Source organism: Vulpes lagopus, chromosome 3, assembly GCF_018345385.1.
Source record: "Vulpes lagopus strain Blue_001 chromosome 3, ASM1834538v1, whole genome shotgun sequence".
Lineage (NCBI taxonomy): Eukaryota > Metazoa > Chordata > Mammalia > Carnivora > Canidae > Vulpes > Vulpes lagopus.
This window is the reverse complement of record NC_054826.1, coordinates 154941081-154953382: the sequence shown is the minus strand read 5'-3', so window position 1 is coordinate 154953382 and position 12302 is coordinate 154941081. Positions and strand designations below refer to the sequence as shown.

General features: G+C 36.8%; 1 long non-coding RNA gene across 1 annotated transcript in view; it reads left to right on the top strand.

Annotated features, from left to right (window-relative positions):
• LOC121487698 overlaps positions 1-6507 on the top strand; it is a 147401-nt gene extending 140894 nt beyond the window's left edge. The window contains exon 3 of the long non-coding RNA XR_005986899.1: positions 6462-6507. This is a non-coding gene — a long non-coding RNA (uncharacterized LOC121487698). The remainder of the gene's footprint in view (positions 1-6461) is intronic.
• Positions 6508-12302: the final 5795 nt, after the last annotated feature.

The following is a 12302-nucleotide window of genomic DNA, read 5'->3' as shown; positions in this document are numbered from 1 at the left end:
AGGTCACTTTATTTGGCACCAAATAAAGTTCCCAAGTGGTCTTTAAGGGCATTCAGCTGCTGAGTGCTTATTTCATTCATCCCTTATTGTGCTGCCAGTAGCAGATCCAAAGAAGTAGCATGAATCAGCTCAGTGGATGAAATTTTCTCAGGCTGAGTGATGGAGATGCAACTGGACTGGCTTCCCTGCGTTAGTGGGACCTCTGCTAGCAGCAATACAGCATTGTGTGAAATGTCTTTCACACGATGCCGTCCGTTCCACAGGGAATCCGGGAAACAGGCAGGATGGATGAACACTAGGTTACTTCCAAGCAGATACTGCTTAGGGAGGGAAAAACATTTTTAATGAGAAACATCATATATTTTCGTGATGATCCTACAACTCAGAAAATTGTGACAGGAGGCTGCGGTCCCCCTCTTTTGTGTACCTCCAGACACACAGTGGAGGCTGACCCCTTACATTTCCCACATTAAGACTAAAACTCTGGCATTATATTTAGCTCTTCTTAGCTGCTTCTTTCTCGGGTACCTAGAGGACTAAAAGTCAATCCACTCAATATCTTCATTTTATGTGTGCTAATTCCAGAGCATATACTCAATATTGGAGTGTGTTTCCTTGTTCCTGTCAATTCTGGTAAAATTTTCTAATCATAAAATAATATTTCGTGTCTTCTCCCATGCCGGTTTAAGAATTGCAGGAGCTAGAGCAATTCCATTGAGGTCGTGAACCTGTCTGATGAACTACAGATGAATGTAAAATAGTCTTCCAAGCTTAACAGGCCTTATTAATGTGCAATTCCAGTACACATTTTTTTATTTTAATTCATGGAAAGGTTAAAAGGCAGTAGTTTTTATTATTGTTTTGCCTTTGGTTTAGGACAAATTCTGCATGTATCTACAACAGAAACAGTCAGCTAATTATTTCATATAAATCACTGTTAGCCGCAGTATCTAATGGTGCTACTATTACTGAATATTAAGAATCTTACATTTCCATTAGAATTAGGACCAAGGGCTAATTATTTTAGTTAAAGCTAAATTTGATCTAAACGGGAAGCAAATTTGGCATTCAGTCTAGAAACCTAGGGCTGTTATAAAAAGACTGGTTGTGAATGCAGAAAGCAGAAAAATATATACAGATTTTTTGGTTTTCCATTTTTAGGAGAATAGTTACAGTGGGATCATTAACGTAAGTATAGTAATATAATATAATTAATATAAGATGTTCTGTTCTCCTGTTTGTAGTCAAATTTTGCAGTATACACTGAATTAATTTTCCCAAATACATGTGCACAAGTATCTAAATGCCTCTCCAAATTGAATATCTCTTAAATTTTTATTATGGAAAATTCCAAATTTACACTACAGTAAATAGAATAGTATAACAAACCCTCATGTACCCACTATCCAAATTCTGTGATCATCAACACATCTTGTTTCATCTATAGCCCAACCCTTTCCTCACCACATTTTTCCTCCTGAGCAGACTAAAGGTACAAGACAAATAGTAGGGGATCCAACAATTGGAAGAACTTATTTTTAAAACTGATGCATGCTCAGTTTCGACCATTTTACTTTAAAATAAACTTTTCTTCCCTAGTTTACCCAGGGAAGGAGTAGTGTACTACGCCCACAAAATGAAAGGATGGATGAGGGGATATTTAATAAAATCATACCTCAAACACAAGAAATTCAATGATTTAGATTTTCGTTTCCTATGAATTTTTTAGGTAGTTGATATGATGCTTTTTTTTTGATATGATGCTTTTTTTTTTACCAGTGGAATTTCTAGTCTTTAAATTCTATCGCTCCTCTAAACCCCTCAGCCTTTCCTTTTTTCTCTCCTTATTTATTTTTGCCTCTCTATAAATCATAGATAATAATAGTTCCCACATCATAGCTTGTTAGATTTTAATGACAGCCTCCAAGGACAGGTGTCAGTTAAATGAAACATATAATTAAAATTTGTGCTATTCTAAAATTGGGTTACTTGGCAATACTCCAATCAGAGACTAACCCCATTCAGATGACAGGCATGCAGTATTCATCCGGGTTACAGAATGTGTGGCAGATTCCATCGAGGCCGATCTTTGCTAAGTGCCAAAAATATGATGGAATGCTTAGTGCCGCACACTCACATTTCAAGTGTTTCTACCTGGTGCCTGAAAAGCGTTCTGTGTCCTGGGACTTTGGTAACCAGTGTTCTTCTTGATTAACTCAAAGTTGAGGTGAAGCCTATATATGTTTTAACAAGCAATTAATTTAGGTATAGGGCTATAGGTCTCTGTGTGCAATCACCATACTTATGCAATAAGTATGATATGATAAAGTTCTTCTACCTCCACTTCTTCCTCACTAGGAAATAGGGAGGCGTGATCTCAGTATCAGTCCCACACATACACATCAGTTCCACACTTGTGGGATCCCATACTTGCCATGCTTATCATTTTCCCACATGGGTATCTTTGGAAATGTCCCAGCTTACAGAAACTCCCGAGACTCTTCTAGCATTTACTCAAAAGTAAGCTCTTTGACTTTGTTACTCTCCCCTGTTAATTTTGCTCAGGTAGCTCTTCAGCCTTTCGTGGATTTCTCCATCTTTGGGTTTGCCATTTTTGCCCTGTTCCACTCTTCCAAGGGAGAAACACATATCCTCTATGGAGTTGGAAAAGTCACCATCTTGTCATCTATAGCCCTCAACTATTGACACCCTGCGTGAATCTTTTGCCGATTCTTACTGTCTCGGCCCCACTAACCACGGAGATGCATTCCCTTCTACTTTTGGGTTCCTGGGTCTTCAATCTATCTGCTGCACATGAACCTCCAACAAGGGTCTCCTCTGCCCATACAGAATCTCAGACGTTAGGACTTTACTGACAGGTCTTCTCTATATTCACCATGCTCCTTGGTGATACACTGGCTGGCAGACACATCAACCAGACTCAACTCTATTTTGAAGCTGAGTCTCGAGTCTCAATGTCTCTGGTCATCCTTAACTCTTAAGCCTAATTTGGCCTCTCCAAATTAGCAGTCAGACCAGGACAAGTTCTTTTCTTGGTGTCACCAAGACACACTGGGTGTCACCTGCAGGATTATCCTGTTAGGAAATAAGCCCCTTCTGTGTGCTCATGTATGTAGTCTCCCATTTCAAATCTTTCCCTTCTCCCACCCATAGCTCCAGGCAAAAAAATTTTCCAGGGGAAAAAATCCAAGTTGCCACTGTTCAACCAGAAACACTTTTATTTTTAAATTATTTTAAATGTTCAATCTTTCCTGCCTCACTGTGTGTGGGTTTCACTCTAACAAACGCACTATAGAAAAATCTAGATGTATAGCCTATTTGATTTTCTTTTGAATACATCTGGATTTTTTAAAGAACCAGCAAGAAAAGGCACAAACCATTAGGAAAGCATTCAGGGTAGATTAATTGCTTATCAAGTTTTCATTCTCTCTTCAAACTATTTTGAACCACTTGTTTTACATGAATTCCAAAGGCTGGCACTAGCTTTCACTTCAGGAAATAAATGACACAGGGTATTATATTTTAAGGACCATTAAAACCTTGAAATTGCACAGTGACTTAAAAAACAACAAGTTATTTAGCCTGGATAGCTTTGTAATGGTTATACAATGGGGAAATTCATTGTTAAATGACCCTCCCACTCTAACTTCACATACAGTGCTTGGCAGGAAGAGGAAGGACAAAGGAGACCAGCATCCGGGTACTCAGGGTGCAATGTAAATGGTGCAGGAACATTCTGGGTCTGCGTACTAAGTGGTTTGGGGAGAATGCGCCAAGCCTTCCTCAGAATCCTGTGCTCATTGACCCATGGGTGGTGATCAGAAACTATTTTTGCCCGGATTAATGAGGCTAGTTCATTGCTGCTGTCATAAATCCAAAGCTCTATATCCTGTTACTGAAGTTGTTCTTATCTATATGTTAATATGGTGGAGATAAACAACAGAGGGAAGCTGTAATATTGTTCCTGAAACCATTCTAATACGTGATTTTTGGAATCCCAGTAAGTGGCATTTGAATCCAATGCTACTTTTGTCTAATTTATCACCTTTCTAACCTTTTCTTTTACACCTTCATTAGAACATCTAGGAAGGTAATGAAACCCAGCTACCAGATTAAAGGCAGAACTGCCACGTTCTAAAATGACAGGAATGATAGCATAAAGGATTCTTTCAAGCAAAATTACAAACCACCACCAACAAATAAACACAAGCAAGCCCCACCTGTTTTTATGATGAAACCCAAACTGCATTTGGGTCTATAAAGAAGCAATAATTGCTTAACTAACCAAAGTGATACAGTTCATTATTTTTCTATTGCACATTTATGTCGCTTCCCCCTACCCCCAGCACACACACAATTTGGGTGGTTGTGTGTGTGTGTGTGTGTGTGTGTGTGTTTTAATATGATTTACATATGGCACTTGAGGAGAGATGCTTTAGAGAACCGTAAAGTGTTCTTCCTTGTAAAAGCAATGTCCTTTCTTGTTAATGCCAAGGATGCTTTTCCCCAAGCTCTCATTCCCTGCTCAAGACAGTGTAGCCACTAATGAGGAAAACACGGCAAGCACCTCAGTTGAATGTTTTCCTTTGTTTATCTACAGGGAGTTCATTCTGCAAAGGGAAGAATCCCTTAGTATCAATGAGTCTGAAAGTGCTCAAATTCTGCCAAAAGGAAAGTTATAAAGCTTTGTGTACCCGCGGTTTGAATTCATCTAAAGCAATGGAAAAGGAACTCTAACATCCCAAAGAACATCAACCGCATTGTGTCCACCGTCTCCATTTATAAAATACATTCCTTCTTATCTACTTACATAGGTCCCCTTTTCAGTTACAGGGTCACTGGCTGGCAACAGCAGATGATGTGCGTCAAAAATGACAAACTCTGTTACTGGCACTTGCCACTTATTAAAGGGATAAGATGTTTTTCAGCCTCTTTGGGGTTTCCAGAGTAGTTCCAGTTACTGGCAATCAGTCCTTGAAAAACGACTCTGTGCCCAATAATAATGAGCACCTTCAGATGGATTTCTTAAAAAGATGGCATTAATTCAGAATATAAATTAAGAGAATACGTTTGATGGCGAAAAAGTACAAACCTACCCACACATTTTGGTTTCATGTATAAAATATAAATAGCATATGAACTCTCCCTTGTGTCCTCAGAGAGAGCTGCAGCTTTTTTTTTCCTCTGAAGGGTGTTCAAAATATGCTATTTTAAACATAATAATCCATAAATAAAATACAGTGCTTGCCAAAATTATTTTTTCACCCATATATATAGAGCCTTTAGACACTGTTCTGAACCCTGATTTTCTCCTGAGATACAATTTAAGAGCTTAAAAAATGTCTTTAAAAGACTTCCTATGAAATATGCAGGGTTTTTTAAAATTTGTGTTTCTATATGGCCAAATTGCTCTGTTGTTATAAATACTGTATGTAAAATTACCAGATTTCCTGGCATTCCATTTTTACAGGGGATACTGCATCATTAAGCATTGAAAGAATATAATATAACTATTGAAACTGCTTAACATATTTTGTAACCATAAATTATTATCCAAAAATATTTTTCAAGTAGATAAAAAGAGTTGTCAATTCTGCATAGTGAATGCCTCATAAGGGGCTCGTTTGTGGTTGAAAACTGAATAAAAGCAGTAAATTAAGACCAGACTTAACCATAGAGAAGCTGTAATCCACTGCAGATTTCCTTGGTGAATGAAGTATTGTTATGTGGATTTATCCTCCTTGCTTGTACAGTTAACCAGTCACATCTGGGGCCAAGTGCTGTCTGTGCTCACAGACAACGTGGGTTCACTAACCCCAAGGAGGTAAGCCCACTCTGGTTTGCATTGTACTGATGGGTGCAAAATAAACTTCACCACCGTTTCACACGGGGGGCTGCTGGGGAACAGGCCGAGAGGATCCTGAACCCTGCTATTGTTGCAGATGGGGGGGGGGTAATCACAAAATGAGCAGACACTGCAAAAACAGCAAGTGACTCTGGGTGTCCAGGGGTCTCGGGGAGTGGCGCTGGCAGAGGGGACCCGAATGAACCCAAGTGAAAGGTGGTTGTGAAAGAAGGACGGGTGCACCGGGGCTTTCTGAACGCCGTCAGAGCTGAGAACCGATGGCAATATGGTATACATTAAAGAAGCATCACTCATCATAAATATTCAATTTCAAGAATTTAAATAGTTTACAGACATAGAAGCCCTTGATGATTATTTTATCCAGCATTGTTGATTTTCCTCTGTTGTTTGTTGGCAGCCACCATAATTAATGAATAAAACCCTGGAAGTCTTGACAATGAGTCGGTTCAGTCTTAAGTCTGTGTATTTTTCTTTGTGATTACATGCCAATAACATAACTGATTTGCCTTTTTGTAAATTAAACTAGGGGGAGCCAAATAAGTCATATTTCTGCTATTTTTTTTTTTCTTTTCAGAGCCCAATGTTTCCAAAGGACATTAAGTTTGATTTCTCTGATGAAGGCTTGTGGCTGCCCCTCATGCTGTACAAAATACTACCAAGTCAGAGTCGAAAAGCAAACCGTAAGTGCATGTTACTTCAAGAACAGTTATTTTTCATTATTTAGGGAAAATGTCTCAGATTTCTTTCATTCATGCCAATACGCTTACTTTGTAAGAAATGTGGGAAAAGAGGAGGGAGAAAGAATACTCACATGAAAATGCCTTTTTATGCTGTGGAGGATTGAAATATAAAGGTCATAAGACCCCAACATCTTTTTAAAACAGTATTTTATAAACAAGGTCAGCTTTGTAAGGGAAAAAAAAAAGCTTATTTGGAACATAAGCATGTCCCTACACCTCACTGTTCAGGTAAAATGTACGTAAAGTATGAACAGACTAGCCTATTCCAGGGTTTGAATCCTTCAGATCAAGACACTTTTTCTCAGAATTTTTCAAAATTGAGATATTGCTTTTCTTTAAAAGGGAAACTATTTAGGCTAATGAAACCTTTAACAGGTTCGGTAGTTCTACTAAAATATAAATAGGTTACCTGCTCAAGGAAAAACCATTGGGACTTGGGAGTTACATGGATTTCCTTACATTATTAAAGAGATCCCAGAAAACAGTAACTCTTCCAAATATGTGCTAGATTTGATTTGATTCCTCAAGAATAAGGTTTATAATTACCATCACTATTTGATTAAAGAGAACCATGACTTGATTACATTACATCTTTACAAAGGTGCCTGTTTCTCAGGAAGCCATAATCTTAAAATCTCTTAACACTACAGGATACACACACACACACACACACACACGTGTGTGTGTATATATATATATATATATATATATCCCTCCATAATACTTCTGAAATTTCAAGGCTCTTCCTTCTAGTTAGTGAAAGGGGTGCTGTGCTAGTTGTCTGTAAGCTTAGTCCAAATTGCTTGCAAATATTGTATGTATAAGTGCCAAAACCTAAAGACAATGTTTTTTAGTCAAATACAACTGTTTAAATCACCTATCCCCTCCCCACCCACACACACCCATCCCTTGGAAGCCAAAGGAAGAAAACTTCAGTAAAAACTGTTATTCACAGAAGATTACTCTTGGGTGCTTTGGAATTATATTTTCCAAAATGGATGCAGATTGACCCCAAAATAATGATTTATTGTTATATTTTCCCATGGCTTCTGTGTACTGCAACAATTTAATAACGTAATAGGACTTTCTCCTTAAAAGAAAAAGTGCTCATTAGCGTTTGTAATTCCATGTTGTGTGGCACGGTAAGTGTTGTGAAAAGGTTATGGATCTACTCACTGTAGCATCAAAAGTGTAAAGGTGATAGGTGAGATTCTCTTTGTTGCAAGTGCTGAGAAATAATCATTTAAAGGTCAGTTGCACTCAAAAAAAAAAAAAGAACATTTGTTTAATAAGTAACTCATTTTAGGATATGCTGCACTTTTAAAGGTTACAGAGTAGACCAATTTGCCAGTGATGTCAGCAAGAAGTACTATTAAAGTCATTGGTCCTATTAAAACAATCCTTCGTAAAATTCAGATTGCATGCCTTCCCACATAGCCCAGCACACATCAAAAAAGTACCTAACCTGTTTATCATGTGGTTTCAAGGGGACGTTGCCTTGCCTCCTGTATTTTACCTTAAATCCTCATCTCTCCTCTTAAAAGCAACAAAGGAGTAGTGGGTGGGAAAATATGTTAGAAAAAATATATATATATATGTTAGTACATACACACACGCATACACACACACATACACTCCCAACTCCACATCAGATTCATTCTATTTTGCTTCATTCTTTCAGTTTTATTATTTTCTAAGAACATGCCTATAAGTCTCGAATTATAAGATTTCTCACTGTACCATATACCAATAACTATCTTGCTAGAAACTCTTATATAAATGAAATAACTAAAAAAAAATTAAAAAAATAAATGAAATAACTATTGTGTCAGCTATATAAATGAAAAACTATTTCTATCCTTTCCTATTCCAAGAGCAACTTCCCTCCCTTACTCTTCCTCAGAAAAGACAAAGAGAATTTGGTCTGGCAATAAAATGGAATATTAATCTCACATGTGGACAAAAGAGAAGTAACAGTAATTATAATATGGATAAAATTTGTTTAATACCAGAAGGGTTTGTGTTTTGTTTTTTCCAAGAGCTGAACAAAGGTGGTGGTTTATTTAATATAGCTTTTGTACTATTAAAATCTTTGCCTTCAGGGAACCGGTGCACAAGAAATAAAAGTTATTTTGTTGTTTTTATATTTAGCATTTTCGAAGCAATGTTTTAAACTGGCAATAATTTTCTCTAGAAGATAAGCTCTTGCCTTGAGACGAGTATATGAATAAAAAGAACTTCAAGAAAAACCTCTCCAGAAAGCAATCCCTCTGAACACTTGATTGCTTAAGATTTACATTTACTTTTTCACTCTTTACATAGGTTGCAAAGCTTCCTAGTTGTGACATTTTGTCGGTGGTAGACAGTGAGTTCTTAGAGTTTTACAAGAAATTGATTTTTAACATATGCTAAATAAGAAATTTAATGACAATTTAAAACAATATATTTTCATGCAGACTTCTAAGGTTCATTATTTAGTTCTAAAGGAACTAGAAAGTTTATACCTCTAACCCTGTTGTAGAGTAGGAACTGTCTTTATGTACAGAAGACATTTGCAATTAGAAGAAAATACGACACTCTTGTTTCAAGCAACTTAGCTAAGAATCAAGTTATTCTCTTAATTTGCCTTGCTTTTCATTTGAAAGAGAGCAAAATCTATTTCCTGAGCAATTTTGCAGAGCAAAGATATTAATACTTTGGGGTTTAATTGTATCCTGTGTTTAAATACACTGTGGGTGAAACCCCAGACCTCTGCTTAATTGCTGTGAGAAAATAGCCTGATTTCTCTGAGATTAGGCACACGCTTATGTATACTTTGACCCAAGAGTGCCTCCTTCAGAATTAATCTTCTAAGGTAGAGAGATTTGCTTTTATATGTGCAGCCGGGCCATTCGTGACAAACGGGGCCTAATAAACTACCTTCACCCCCCCCAGACCTTGCTTTTGCTGTCAACGTTTTTCTTCATCTATTCATTTCACACATCTCTTGTCCAGTGGCTTATTAGCAAAAGGCTAAACTGGGCAGGAGGAATAATGTTAATGGTGTTTTTAATTAGAGAACTTTCAAATTTAAATAAAATACTTCAGAACTAAAAGTGTAAAAAAAAAGTTTCATTTTTACTAATAAAACATAAAGTGTTCTAAAATAACTCCACTTAGGTAAACACCAAAGCCCTGTGAAAAGACAAACAATTCATATTTACTTAAAATTTTGTTCTGCAGCTGTATTTTGTTGGATTCGTCTAAAGCATGAAAGCACTTTTTCATTCCCATCAGCTATATCAGAATTGCTTTTGCAAGATGTAACAGAATGTTCTGGATTTTAAATATTTATATTAATCAAAGTTCAGGCTGTTTATATTTTTTGGCAATAGGGCTTTTCTTTAAAAGTGATGCACTTCCATTTAACTAAACAAAAGTGTTGAAATGGCCTGTCATATAAACTTCAACATAGTGCAGTTGGTAATAGAAATTCTGAAGACAGGAAGAAAGGGGCACTAGTTCTAGGCTTCAGGTTAAACACAGATTAATAAAATGTGCAACACTGGTAATTTCCAAGATTTTCCTGAGGAAATGTCATTCATTGCCACTTATAAACTACAGACCTACCTGGCTGAAGGCTTGCATTCAAATTTCTTGCTCTGTTTTTTGGGGGCATTGGTAAATCAAGCCTAAAAACTGCCTTAAAAATGACAAACCACTAAAGCTTGGGGCTTACTAAATCAAGCAGTTCATTAAAAAATCTCTTATGTATTTCTAAACTGTTTTAGTAATGGAAATTATTTCACGTTACTTACCTGCAATCTTCTCTATTCGTGAACAGAAATAGCTCAAACTGAAGTGTTTTCACATCAAATCTCCTAACTGTTGCTATTGCTATGAGGTTTGATTGGTTGGTACAGAACCGTGTGGTCTATCTAGACTTTTATAAGGAAATGGAGTCTCTATTAAAGACATCTACACAGTAAACCAACCTTGAAGAAATTCATTCATAATTTGTAGTTTGGACGATCTCAAATATTTTGGAAGCCTAATAAGACGCAGCTTTAAGTTGATTGGTCCAGTAGGGGATTTTGTTGTTGTTGTTGTTTTTACTTAGTAGTTAGAATTATATTGATTCTCTTCTGTGGAGAGTCATGCTAAACAGGAAGAATGGGACCAGAGTACTTAGTTCCTAACATGAAAGTTATAAATGCTTTTGTTTTCAGGGAATGGTGAGCACCCATCAAACAAACAGGAAGTATTATTATGCACTGCAGGCAGAAAGGCTAAAGGTCTTCTGTTCGAACTTTTGGCCCTTCCAGAATCCTGATCCTTCATTATTTTGTTTAACTTGATGTAAGTCTTGACCAGTAGCTGACTCTGAGAAAACATTTCCTGACATCATTTTCACAGGTGATAAGGGATTATTATGCTTGCCTTTTCATTTTGGGTTGAGAATGAAAAGTCCTTCAGTGGTTTCTGGTTAATACTTCATACATGGTCTTTTAATTACCAGGTCAGGCTAATTCCCTCATTTGACCTTTAGCACTACAACTTCATTTCCAAACGTTGGTTAAAATAATCAATGTACACACACACATTCACAAACACACAAACACATTTAAAGGGGCAAAAATGTGCCATAATGGAACAAAAGAGATGTAGACTCTTTAATTACCTCATTCATAATATAAAGTGGTGAGAGAAGAGCAAAAAAGGTCAGGGTACCACAAATATAAAATTTAAATCTCTAAACTAATTTACTTTTTTTATTATACCAGCTAAAGCCAATGAAAGTAAACATGTATTCCATTATGTCACACTATTACGGATTATTATTAATATCTTGTTTCCAATTTCATGCAATTTTGGTATAATCCAAATCTGTGCATTAGCCTGGATAGGGGGTTTTGCTTGAGGTAATTGACATTACATAGTCCAAAGCACAGAAAGAAGAAAACATATCTATAATCTTTACCCATTTCCAAACAGAAGGGGATAATCAGGCCAATTCTTCTATTGTGTGCCCTCCCTCTTCATTCAGAGCTTCTTTTGAAGTCAGAGGGAGCTGGAGGAGCCAAGGCTGAGAAATGTGGCTGCAGGAAAAGAATGAATATTATCAGGTCAGATTCTTATAACCAGGTTTTATGCCACATTAACCATTGAGTTTCCTATAATGCAGAGTCTTTTATTATCACATTTACCTTCTGGTTTATTTCAAGATCACTAATGCAATTTCTAATAATAAACCGGGGATTTTCTTAAGCCTATTTATTTAAACTTCCTAGGGCTAGATCCACAACCCAGCTCCTCAAAAATATAAAGAAATAATGGTTCTTTTAAGAAAAATCGGAAAACTTAAAAAGGACCATTTTCTGCTTAAATGGAAATCTAGATGAATCAGAAACCTAGCCAAACCAACTGGCCTCCAGAGTGACTACAATGTAAAGAACTTATGAGCTAGGTGGGGGGTTACATGGGTAAAGCAGTTTTCTCTCAATTCTTTGCTTGCTACCACCTTTAAGGAGAGATCAAATATAGGATTGCCTTTATGTCACCGAGCTAAATTTCAGGCTTGCTCTAGCCCCTTGGAAGTGTATTTTTTAGCCCTGTCTGTTACAAATCATAGGGAACAATGGTTTGAATGAACAGACAGTTGTCCAAAGACTCTTCAGTTTCCAAATCTCCAACAA